We start from the raw sequence: 13617 nt of genomic DNA, 5'->3' as shown, positions 1-13617 counted from the left end.
AGGTGTCAGGTAGAGAGAGGTTAATACAACTTGGCTTTTTCCCCCACCAATTGCCCAGAAAGAGAAGAAGAGGAAGCAGAAAAGGAGGAGTGGGAGGAGGAGGAGGAGGAGGGGGAGTAAGGGGAAGAAGGAGGGACCGGAGAAGGAGGAGAAAGAGAAGAGGAGGCGGGATGGAAGGAGGAAGAGGAGGAGGAGGGATGTGGAAGGAGGACAGAGGAGGAGGAGAAGGAGGAGGAGGGAGGAAGAGATGGAAGGGAGAGGAAGAGGAGAGGCAGGAGGAGGAGGGGGGAGCATAGTTCCCTACCCCTCGACTTTGTGCTTGGCCATGTAACTTGCTTTGGCCCATGAAACGGTAGCAGGTGTGACAAGAGGCCTGACAAGGGCTCGAAAGATTGGGCTCACACTCCCAGCCCCTGCCATGACCGTGATCAGAGCAGCCTGCTGTTCCCAGGAGGATGGGGGCCACATGGAGCAGAGCTGCCCCAGCTGACTCCCTGCAACCCACAGTCACGTGGGCGAGTCCAGCCTAGAGGAGCAGAGCCACCCAACCAAGTGCAGATGAGTTCATGTGACACACAGACGCTTGAGAAATAAAAAAACGATTGTTGCCGGTAGGCTTTTATACAGCAGTGGTTAGACAATGCAAGCATCATGTCCATTTTACAGATGTGGAAACAAAGGCTTGAAGAGGCAAACGATTTGTTCAAGGTCATATAGCTGTTAAGTGGTATGATCAAACACCAAATCTGTCTGGACTTTAAACCCATTCTCTTAACTATTTTGAAATGTATTAGGTGTTGAATCAATTCTTAAATGTGAAGTCATTCTCCCTACAGCTTCAGCCACTTCGTTTATATTAGAGAACAACATTCTAGGGACAAACTACAAAATCGCAGGAAAAAAAATCAGGCATTTTTGACCAAGAAGAAATAAATAAAAATATAAAACACTGTCACATAGCTCAAGTCCCTTCTGACACAGTCCTATGAGTCTGGCAGAGGAAGCGCAGCAAAGGTCTAAACTTTAATTTAAATGTAAGGGTTTCTTTGGCCGAGGAACAGCTCGTCTCTCTTTAATTTATCAGGAGCCCCAGTAATAAAATAAGAGCAAAAATCTTCCAAAGTGTAAAACGCACCGACTCTCAGAAGGTTTCCAAATTGTATATTAGTTTGCATTGAATTCCTTTTCCTGATTAGATTGCCTTCCAGCTGCACCAGAGCTGGGGGGATGTGATGCCAGAACTGCCGCACAAGTGTGAAGAAATCCGTCAGTCCAAAGGGAAAGCCCTCCGCTGCCTCCCTCCAGAGCTGCCAGAGCTCTCTGTGAAGAGATGCTGGGGCCGAACTCCAGCAGTGAAGTAAAGTGGATGTTTTTATAAAGTGGTTGAGCTTAAACTTCCTCAAGGAGGTCAGAAAAGCGAGAAACTCGGCTGAGTGGTACACCTGCTATATGTTATGTGTGTTTACCTGCTTGAATTATCTTATTTAATTCTCAGAATAATTCTGTGAAGATATACACTGTCCCGTTTTTACAAATTAGAAAACAGAGGCTTGGAGCACTTTAAGAAAACCTAAGCAGAAGTCGCTCAACTAGTAAGTAGGAGAATCGATATTTGAGAACTTTTGCAACCTTATATCTCATGTGGTGTTTCAATAAAACATATTAATTCCCTAGTGGGGAAAAAAATCATAATTTATGAGTCAAAAAAAGTTTCTGTTGAAGTTTTGGGTTTGGTGAATAGGAGATTGTATCATATGGGATGCTTTTAGCGATGTGTAGGAAAAATTGATTAAAAGTGGCCTTAATAATGGGAAGTGTTTTTCTCACCTAACAGACTCCAAAGGTGTGGTGGCTCTGGGGTTGGTTAATTCAGGGACAGGGACTGAACATAGCATAGGTACCACGGCTTTTGTACCCCCCACAGACTTTACCTCCATCAACCACGATATTCTTTGCATGGCGCCAACTGATCCTCAGAATCTTTCTTAACTCAGGACTCCAAGGAGCTATTAACAATAGACTGGAGTAGTAAGTCATGTGAAAAATGAAACCTATTCTTTTCTGATTCCAATTCTTTCTTGTCCAGTGAATAAATAATTGTGAAGCACCTGACACGCCCCCAACTCTCCTGACAACCCAAGTAGTGGGAAATATCAGGGAAACAGAGAAAATGGTCCTTGCCTTCAATAGCCCGAAATCTTGCTAGAGAGACAAAAATATAGATCTATGAAACAATGAAGGAAGTTATTTTAAAGCTGCCTTAGTGCAGATAATAAAGGACACACTGTCTTCATCATTGGTAAAGGGATACACTGTAAAGAGATAATTTGGAGAATTCCTTGGTTTTTTATTTTTGACCTGTGTCTTGCAACATTTTTATTAGCTTCCAATCAGAATATGTCTTGCATTTATTTCATGGTATTGCTTTATTTATGAAATATCATCCCAAAGCTAGAGAACTTCTGATAAGACACAGGATTTTTTTTTAATAGAAAAAAAGTAGGATTTGTGGAATAAATACTATTTTTGTTCAATCATTAATAAAATGAGATTTACGCTTATGATGCTGTGGAATTTTTTAAGGAATTCTCCACTGACCATGCTTCTAAACCCACTTTTAAATGTATGTTTGCTGCTGTTGTTTATATTAAGCCCCAGAGATAACTTTTTAAATATTTAATTTTATTTAATTTGCTTGAAAAAATTCCTGCTCTCTCCTTCCAGCCCCTTCATAACTTAGCTAAAACCTGGATTCACAACATTGATTTCAGATTTCAGGTTTTGCACTTTGCATCAAATTTCATTAAAGAAATCACTTCTTGCATTGGAATTCAAAAACACCTCTGGCTGAAATTCCAACTGTGCTGCAGTATTTTAAAATAAAGTTTGCCTGCAATGATGTTTAACAAGAAAAAGACCTCATTTAAGGAGACATGGGAATGACAATTGTTTCCTTGGCTATGTGCACAGCCACTTCTCAGCTAGGGGGCCAAGCAGACACCCAACGTTTAGAGACAGGACAGAAGATTACCAGGAAAAGGCATGGCTGAATCTGGAATTATGCACAAATTCAAGAAAAGTCTAAATTTAAAGGCAGAGTGAAATTTTCAGTCATTTCACAAATTCCCAGGCTTGTTTGCCCAAGAATCACTTCTGTGGTCACAACAGACCCTTATATGTCATCTACACCCCCCCGACCCTCCCCCCAATGCAAAAACATTGTTTCTATTTGCCTATTGCTACCCAACTCCCCACCTGTATCTTTGCCTCAAGTTAGCTTTGCCTGCGTCCCCCATCCCTCACTCCCAGCCAAGTCTACTTTCTCTGATGCCGCCCAGCTGATATTTGGTTTCCATTTATAATATAACCCGTAAAATAGGCAAACCATTTATTTTTCAACTTTTACAACTTAATCTTTCAAATTCTTTGGAGATGTTATTTTCTAAATTTTTTAAAATTTTTCTAATAGTATTGTGTCTTAATTTGGCCAATAAGGGCAAGTAACGTAAAAAGCTTTACAAAATCCTGATAAGACATAATTTTATTACAATAAATAAAATTAGCAGTTTTCAATAAATGTTAAAAAATGCTACTTTTCTTATAAAATCAAGACATGCTTGTCACAATAAATTCAGACACTATCTGAAAGCATAAGGAGGGAATTCAAAGTCACCTTCAATCTCCCAGAATAAGCACTGTAACATGTTGGGAGGTATCAGGAAAGACCATCACTTTCACATTCCCACATACCCACATGTGTGCACATTTTCCGTTAAAATAGGATCAAGCATAGTTGGTTGCCTGCTTTTTCTACTCAGTAATAGACCATGGGTATTTTTCCCATGTCAGGAAGCATAGATTTTAATAATCATATTAAATGCTGCATAGGATTCCAGCTTATTGGAATACCAAAGTGTATTTTGCTGAGCCTATGTTGTCGATCATACAGGGCAACTCCAATATTTCAGTATCATAAACCACCTGGCTGTGAGCACACACCAACATCCTTACCCAATCCTGATGTAGCTGATCTTTGTAAAATAGATCAATGGTCCTGCTATTCTGCTTCAGAAAACTTTTATGGTCACCATTCCTCCTGGATATTAGGGGATTAGGGGGTAGGATCTGATGCAGTCCCAATGCCTGTGAGAATGCAGAGCCAGTGACTAAGGGGAGACACCCCCAGGTACCATCTGCCCAGAGCAAGAGGACAGAGGTCTCTAAGAACCTCTTCAAGAGTTTACACATTCTCTGGGGCTCTAGAAATAAATAGCTGGGAGACTTGAATGCAGAGAGCTGAAAATCTTAGCTGCGTTGCCAGGGACAGCTCAGAGAAAGACTGTGAATGTTCCTATTAATGTGACTGGTTTCTGACTGCCAGGAGGGGAACTTGCATTATGAAAAGAACAAATGAATGATCATGTTTTGGATGCACTACCAACAAAGGGGTCAGCTTATCTTAAATTCTCCCCAGAAACAATACAGATGAAGAATAAGTCTCAGAATCATCACTCTCAGAAGCCAGCCCAGAGACCACCGGGAAAACCTGCACTGCTCCTTCATAGTTCTGGGACCGCAGTTCAGAGGCCACTGGGTCAGGAAAGGCCACAGCCCGGGAGCAGCTTTATCCATTATCCGATGCTGCCTCCTTCAGCCGGCCCATTGCAGGTGTACCTTTTTGATTCCCAAGGAGCACAGTCACTAGCTTTCTGCAGTTTTTGCAGCCAAAGCCGGGCCTTTAAGAGCGCGGTGGTTTGCAGGGAGCTCAGCAGTGCGTGACCACTCCCTTTAGAAGGCAACTTCAAAATGAGGTTGCAGACTCTTTCCCTCATGACGAATGGGCAGCATGGCCGCGTGCTTTGTTATGCCTCTGCCGTCATAAACGGCTCATAATTGCCGCGATCTCTCTGAAATCAGCTGCTTCTACAATTAATGACTGATTTCACAGGGCATTAACCATCCCCGACAACAGTTCATTAACTGCTGGCAGGTGGGAACGCGCCGCTGTTGGAGGGTGCCTATGCTGCCTTCAGAAGACTTGTGCCCGTGGGGAAATAACAAGGAAGACGGCCTTTCTGGGCACCTGGAGCCACAGCGCAGCGAGGTGGATCTCGGAAAGATGGTTTTGTTGTCTGAAGCTGCGGCTAGGCAGCCAAGCCACAAGAGGATGGAGCTGGGGCTGAACTGGGAACGAGCCCTGCTCCATATACGGAGAGTCAATGCAGTCCACGGCAAACGATCTAGAGTCTGGCCCATCTCCAAGCCCCTGTCATAAGGACAGGTGGCTGGTGGGCAATCCATGGAGGGTGACAGGGGGAAGCTTGGACAGTGGGCAAATGGGAAACTGATGTCTGATTGTGGAGGGTCCAAGCTATTCCCCTTCCCCTCACACTAGACTTGAAGCTTCTCTAGAGCAGGGAGCAGGCCTTCTTTCCCTCAGCTCTGCATCCCAGGGCCTAGCCCCATGCCTGGCACCTTACAAATACTAAATATTTGTTGAGTGAATGAACAAACTACAGAGAGCGGGACTGAAGTAGTAAGACTTGCTGAGTTCAGCGTAGAGACCTAGACCTGCAGGGAAATGGAGGCAAAACCCCTTATGCAAGAACTAGGACAGGAGGAGACCCAAAACAAGCTTGGAAGGTACGCTCTCCGGGCTCTGGGGTCCAGACTCCGAGGAGCTACAGAGCGCCTGCTTTTGAGGTTCTTTCTAATGGCCCTGGCTCTGCCGAGATCAGCGTAGAGCTGGACAGGCCTGGGCGGCCCACAGTGAAGGCCCACACTGATGCATCTCTAGGGGAGTGGGACCAAGGTGAATCTCTCTTCCCCAAATGGTGTACTCCCTCAGCATGGCCAACAAGACCTCCACTTCGGCCCCTCCTACTCCTGCAGCCTCACCCCAAACTCTTCTCCTTCCTCTGCTTTCCACCTCGCCGGCTTCCACCTGGTTCCTCCTCCACGTCATGTTTTTTTCCCACGTTGGGGCCTCTGCACACAACATTCTCTCCGCACCTAGTGTGTTCCCCTTCTTTCCGGTGCAAATGATCCCTGGACGTCTCCTGAATTGAACTCAGGATCTCTCTGCTGGGAGAAATCTCCGTTGGAGACCCTCTTAGCACTAGGTGCCCCTATTGTACCACAGCTGCAGTTTATCGATGTCGTGTCACTGTTTGGCTAACGTCATCTCCACTCAACTCCAGATAACCCACATGCATTGTGGTCAGCAGCATTTCCCCAGTGCCTAGCACCCTGCCTAGAACACTGTGGGTTTCATTATGTATTTGTTAAAGATGAATGCATGCGAATGGGGTCCTTTCTTTTCCAGTAGGTGAGAAGATTTGAATCAGTGAAATGGAGGAATCTGCCAAGTCTTTCAACAAAGGGCTGTCTTTACAACACACACCTTTGACCATCTTAGGAAGTGTGAAGATTTTACTGGAAGTACCAGTAAAAGACAAAGCAAGTCATGGGCAGAAATGGCTTGTTTTCATCCTGTGTGCTGTCCTTTGCCTACTCAGGCTAAAACAGCACATTTCCTGGGAGGCTGGGTATCTTTACAGATGAATTCACCGCTTTCAAGCATTTGACAAAGGTTGACTTGTTCCCATCTAAGTTGACACCCGATGCTGGGTCTCATGGGTCTCTGGCCTGAAAAACAGACTGAAAACATCTCAAACCTCAGCGAAGTGGAATTGGAATCCATTGACCTAATCTCTTTGGTGGACAGTGCAAATCATTTTTTAAGATTAGTGTATTTTGGGTTTTGTTTTTATTTTTGTTTGTGCCTCTTAAAAATGGAAACGAGAAGAAATATACCCCAGGGGTGGCTCACGGCTGGCTGGGACTTTTGGAGCTTTGTCATCTGAAGCTCCATTCGGGGCCGAAGGGGCCTGGATTAGGGGGAAAACCAGCAAATGAGCTCAGAAAGGCAGGAACAAAAGCTGAAAGAGATGACCTCACCTCACAGAGCCAAAGGGACAAAGCTCTCCGCAGCCCTCTGCCACGTTGCTTCAGTTTGGTCCCGGGCTTTGTAACCACAGCTTAACAATTTACGTGGGTGACGTGCAAAGCAGTTTCACGTTCATTAACTCATTTGATCCATAACTCGGGAGGACTTGGTGGCCTCCTTTTGCCAAAGGAGAAAAACAGAAGCTTGGCTTGCAAGTGACAGTGACCCAGCCAGGACCTGACACCACCCCCACCCCATTTTTGACCCCCTCAACCAGTTCTCCTTACCCTCTGCAAATCTTCCTCCCAGCTTCAAAATAAAACAATAATCAAAGCTCATACTTATTGAGGGTTTACTATGTCACACCAGGACTATGCCAAATGTTTCATATGCATTACCTTATTCAACCCTCTCGATGACAGCATGAAGGTGTGTATTAGTTTCATGTGGCTGCTGTAACAAATCACCACAAATCTCTTCAAGCAGCAGAAACGTATTCTCTGACAGCTCTGGAAGCCGGAAGTCCAAAATCGTTCTCACTGACTAAAATCAAGGTGTCAGCAGTGCTGGTTCCTTCTGGAGGCTCCAGGGGCTTCTTTCAGCCCCTGGTGGCTACTGTGGCCACATCACTCCAATTTCCAAGGCCGGTATATTCAAGTCCCTCTCTATTCCATTTCTGTCTTCACATTCCCTTCTCCTCTGTGGGTCTGTGAAATTTCCCTCTGCCTCACTCTTATAAGGACCCTTGTAACGGCATTAAGGGCCCACCCAGATTATCCAGGATAATCTTCCCATCTCAAGATCCTTCACTTAATCACATCTGCAAAGTTTCTTTTTCCAAATAAACCAACATTTGCAGGTTCCGGGGATTAGGAGATGGATATCTTTGGGGGGCCATTTTTCAGCCTATCACAAGGAGGTGATGTTGCTATTTCCACTTTGCAGGAAGAAGAAACTGAGGCATGAGAGATTAAATCACATGCCCAAGGTCACGCAACTAGTACAGGCAAAACCAGGATTTAAACCCGGTTACTCTCACGCCAGAGTTCGCTAAGCTATACTGTCTTCCTAATTCGCCCATGACTCAGGCAATCTTTTTTAAAGAAACAAAATAAAAGACAACTCTAAAGACAGTCTACTTATTTTCCCCAGGCACTAAGTTTGTGGTTAGCAGTGACCGTGGCCCAGCGAAACATGGTGTCTAGTAAATGGGCCTCAGTCCCAGAATATGAGCTCCATCCACATGCTCTGGTGCAGAATCGCTCATTTTACTCTGTAAATGTTAGTCACTTTTGAGGGGCTCTCATCTCGGGAACCACATCTTGTTTTTCATAAAACTGTTCTAAAGGCATGGACTCCTCAGCCCACCTCGTCCTCCCACACCCAGGTGCCTTTGCCTCGCAGAGGGTCAGGCAGCAATTTCCATTCTGGTGGAACACACCCAGGAGAGGCTGGGGGTTCGTGATTCCTGCATAGAGGGAAATGATTTTCCTTTGGCGCTACCTTCCTACAGAAATGTACCACCGAGTGGGTTAAGGTCTCCTCACTATCTACTAAAACCATTCCCACGTAGGTCCAAACTGGTAATGGGAATCCGTGGGTGACCCAACTCTGCAACAGCTTCTGGAAGGTTGTATCATACTAGCAACTATTATATATCTGTGTGGATAGAGGTGAGAGGGGGCAGAGAGAGAGATTGACTCCGGATTAATGGAGGCCTCACAGACAGTGACTTTCAACACTGTCTCAGAAGAGAGGGAACGCCCAGCTCCGCTTGCCCCTCCTCCACTATGAACACAGGCACAAAAGTGACAGGCCTTGTGGAAAATGGAATGAACGAGCGTAGGGACTCATCCCTGGGTGTCACAAATCCTGCAAGACCGACTGCAACTGTCGATGCCTCAGGCTTCTTAGGATTCCAAATACAGCTGAGCCATCCTCAGCCCAGAGCGTGCACTAGAGCATGGCGTTTCTGAACGGTAAACGGGGAAGAGAGAAACATTGGGTGAGGGCAAAAAAATAAGGCAACGTATAGGGAAGCCTCCAAAAAAAGTCACAGGTAAATGTGATTAAGAAGAGAAAGAACTGTTTCACGGCACTTCTCCCTGCGTGGGTGGAGGAAGGTACTGATGTTTGAGATGAATCAGAAAAGCCAACTTCCAAAGTCTTAAGGAGCCTCTTTCAGGCCATACAGAGTCACTACAGGTGACTTCAAAGAGAAAACTAAATCACAGCGATGAACTCAGCTCTGCCATTTGATCACCTTAGAAGGACAGGGTCCCCAGTTGGTTATTTTAGAGAGTCCGAGCATGTGTGAGTCCCTCACTGCTACGGGACCATTGTTGAGCAGGGCACTGACCAGCCCCCCGCCCAAAGCCATGCTGTCGCGGACTGCAGGACAGAAGACAGCAGGGTGTCTTATCGAAGGAACAATCACAGGGCCGTCTCAGAGCTTCTGGGCCCCGAGTTACACACTTGCCTCTACAAACAAACGTACCCCTTGAAGCCACAGCTCCTCAGCAGCAGAACGAAGCCCTTTTGACCCCAAAACCTTTGGGCAGGGCGTCCAATCAACCCTCTCATTAGGATGTGTTATCAGGGTTCCAATCCCTAGAGGGCCTCTTACAGACCCTGTGAGCCACCTGAAATAACACAGACACAGAATCAGTCCCGGGATCTCTCTGATCTTGTCTTCTCCCCCATGTCATGGGCTAAAGAAGCTCTGCCCCAATTGTCAGGAAGTTCTTATGAAGAGTAAATATATGAGAACGCTTTATAAACTATATGTGCTTAGACCAAGTAAAGAATTAGAGATTTTTCACCATGGGAAGAAAACAAAAACAAAATTTATTTTCAAATGCAACTTCACACGTCATTCATAAAAACACGCTTCATGTTATTCAACTAGAGTTTCGCCGCAGTTGATTAAAAGGGTCTTTTAAAATTAAGGCTTGGGATTGTCGTCCCATTAGCAAGACAGTTCCATTCACAGACATGAGCCACCCACCTCAGCTAGAAACTGACCTCCGGGCTGGGGTTTACACTCTGACTATAAAATTTGCCCCTAACCGTTATTATCCAACAACAGGACACCTACAACCCACTAACCCGCAACTGCATCCAGAGCAGGACCTCGTGACCCTCATTCCTGGGCCTCGCTCCCACAGGCTGCGGGCAGCATCCACTCTGCCAGAAGGATCTTCACACTGCTTGTCTAGACAGTCAGCTGAGCACAGTCAGCTCCTGAGCAAAGGCGAGACAGGAGGCAATTCGTTCTCTCCCACACAACAAGGAGTTCTGCCTTCTTGGTTAGGGATGGAGCAGAGCTTAACATTTTCACAACATAGTGGATGATGTACAGGGTATTTGTGAGAATTAGAAAAAGGGATTGCCTCTGGGAGGAACAGTTTTTAAAAACATACCTCACTCTCTGAGTGACACAGCCCTGGACCAGAGCCTCCAGCTGGGATAAGACCCAAAGTGTAAACCTTGGTTTACAAGGTTCTTGCCTGTGACGTACCCACGTACCTGGGAAACCCCCATGGGGTTTCTGCCCATTCCTTAGTCATGCACTTGCACGCCTTTGCCCTTGACTTCTCTCTGCCAGGAATGTCCTCTCTCCAATCCTTATCCACCATTTTACCTGGAAAACTCCTATTCATCCCTCAAGATCCAACAAAGGTAGCCCCATAAGTGAAGCCTTATGATCTCCTAAGTTTTCCACACCCTACTTTCATCCCTGCTTCACCCTTGACCCTTTAGAGGTAGGCCACTGCCTAGCACATAGTAGGGGCTTATAGCTGTTGGTTGAATGAATGAGTCAGTCTCTGTATTACTCTTGATAAACCTCCCGATGGCCCGTGTTGTATATAAACACCTTGTACTATTAACGTGAATTCTCGGAGGGGAGGCTTTGCACCTTTTAAGTTCTGCATTTCCCAAATCCAGCACCGAGCTTGGCAGAGGCTGAGTGCCCCTAATGAGCTTGCTGTGCTAAAGGTATCCGGAGCAAGGGTCTAAAATAGTGAGCTGCTTCAGGATCTTTATTTCCGGCAAACTGTTCCACATCAGACACTCAGCAGAGTGAGAATCATAAAATAAAAGGTCTGTGCCACTCGCTGGGGCTGACGGCTTTCCTGAGGATGAGCACCTGTTCCTTCTGAGCCACGCGCCCTTGACCTTACCCCGAAGGACAGAAGAGGCAGGCCATAGGACACAGAAGGCATTGCAGACAGGATTGGGTTTCCTCACTTCCCCGTTTAAACTTTGTTGACTGTAGCTTTACATATTTATAACCGATGCAGGAAGTTTGGCTGGAATGGAGAGGAGCAGGGGAGGGAGGAGGATCTGTGTCCCTTTGACTCGGTGATGCTGGCAGAGTACGTTTTCAGCACTGTTCTTCTTCCAGAGACCAGCGCGCCCAAATGTCAGCCCCATCCGCAGCGGGTGGAGGCAACTGTGTGGGGATTTTAAATGATGGTTTTGTTTTCACCCATAAGCTATTTTTCCTATTCTAAGGGATGTACTATTGACCCAGTCATGGAACACAGACACAATGCAGAAAATTGTCACTCAACCCATCCCTCCACAGAAGGGCCCAGCCGTTATGTAAAAAGGCACAAAAGCTTTGATTGGGGCCAAAAATTCCAAGTCAGTGCTGAGTGGGCTGGGAAGTTAGAAGTGGGATGCCTGGGAGAGATGATGAGTTTTCTGCCCCACCACCCCATTTTTTTTTGTTAAGGAGAGAGACAGAATTTTCCAGATATGGCCTGCCTAACAGTTCTCAGCAGAAATACTGCAAGGAAGATAAGTCCCAACAATCACCACTGTTTATGCAGAATCTCTGGCAAACGGCTTCCAACTCAGCGAGTTTTCAAATATGCATCACCCCACCGCAATATTCTTTCCCCACACTATTTCCAGCTAGTGGATTTTGTTTAGAATCATTTTCATGATTTGCACTCATTTTGTAAGCAATGTGAGGACCAACTCCAAAAGAAAAGCTAATCAGGGCTCTACCCAGAGACCCTGCAATCGAAATCAGATGTGCTAAAGGAGAAATTAATGGAAACACAGAGAGGGTAGGGCTCGTTGTTGATTTCACAGTGGAGAGGAGGAGCTGACAGGAGGGAATCTTCGCTGAGCAGAGGGTCTGGGGGAATTCCAGCTGTGCAATCCCCCTTTGTATTTATCATGCATGAGGCAACATCTGTATAAAGCAGTGAACATTCCTGGGCCCCAAACATTATGGTAAAGAAAGGGTGTTTGGGGAAGGGGGCGAAATAGCAAAATGGTTTGTGCTGCCTACAAATCGCGGTGAATAACTACTCATATGGGGGAGAGGAGACACTGACATTCAGCTTTGTGTCTTTCAAGCAGTTCTGTCCAGCATGGGAGGTTTAAGGAGAACTAGCTAAGTCACGTGGTGGTTAAAAACAAAACTGCACAAGCAAAACAAGGATGTCAGACAAAGCCCCCCGAAGGTCACCTTTACTTCTGGCTCAGTTCGTGAGGTACCATGTAGGTGAAAGTGTGACTCGGAATGTAAATTAATGAGGGTCTCGTGAGTTATGAAATCCCAAAGAAATAAGATCTCACAGCACCGTTGAGGTGTGTGCCAACAGCACGAGTGGAAAGAGCCAAACTGTTTTTAAACTCACAGACGGTACCTCACTAGTCCACTTTCTAAGTGTTAGAAAGGAGCTTTTCAATCCCCCCAAGATGGAAGAAACTCATTCAGCCTGCCATAAATTATGGGATTGTAGCTAATCAGTGGTGTCAAGTTAAAACATCCTTTTATTAAAGATAAAAATGCCTTCAAAAGGCAGCGAAGCCTAAACCATCCTCTGATAAAACACAGCTCTGATAGAAGTGATCTTTTCCCTTATTTTTCAGCAATCTCTCTCTCTCCATTTCAGGACAGGTTAAAATGGCACACTTCGCAATGAAAAAGTCTCATGAGGTTCATGCACACTTCTCGGGCCTTCCCCCTGGCTTTTTCATGTATTTCTACGTGGACTCTTTTGATGCGTAAAGACACACATATGTGTATGGACACATTCTGGCTCACATACAGACACTAACTGTATCCATTCATCCAAATCAGATTGGAGAGAATTAGCTCATTTAGCAGTTTTTGTCCAAAGGAACAAAGTCCATCATAAAAGTGGCCTAATAATTTATTTAAAAAGAATCTCCCAAAACAGGCACATGGTGTCACCAGCTAAAGGTCACATGCTTTATTCCATATATCTGCCTCCTGCCTTTAAAAATATAAATGGAAAGTTGTTCAATTTAAAAATTCAATTTATAAATTGCTCTGCTGTGTTCTGTAACCGCCATTAATAAATGATAATTGACTTTACCATCCTGCAGCCACCTTTGTTTCACTCGGGATACGCAGTCAATTATCTAGCAATAATGACGGCCGCCTGCTATGTTACTGCTTAATTTCACAGGCCTGGGGACGTTTCCAGATAAAGAGAGAAAGCAGGCAAATATGGCAAGTTTCTCCCTGTATTTAACATAGTTCAATTTCCAACTTGCCATCAGAGAGGGTGGGAGGTGGTCAGAGAAAGGAGTTGCTGCCGCGTGCATTTTCTGGCAGGTGGGCGCAATCTGCCTGAACTACATTCACAGAAAGCAGCAAAGAGGGTCTTTAGTGATCG

Source organism: Eubalaena glacialis, chromosome 18 (genome assembly GCF_028564815.1).
Source record: "Eubalaena glacialis isolate mEubGla1 chromosome 18, mEubGla1.1.hap2.+ XY, whole genome shotgun sequence".
In the NCBI taxonomy this organism is placed as follows: Eukaryota; Metazoa; Chordata; class Mammalia; order Artiodactyla; family Balaenidae; genus Eubalaena; species Eubalaena glacialis.
This window is presented reverse-complemented; position numbering follows the sequence as displayed.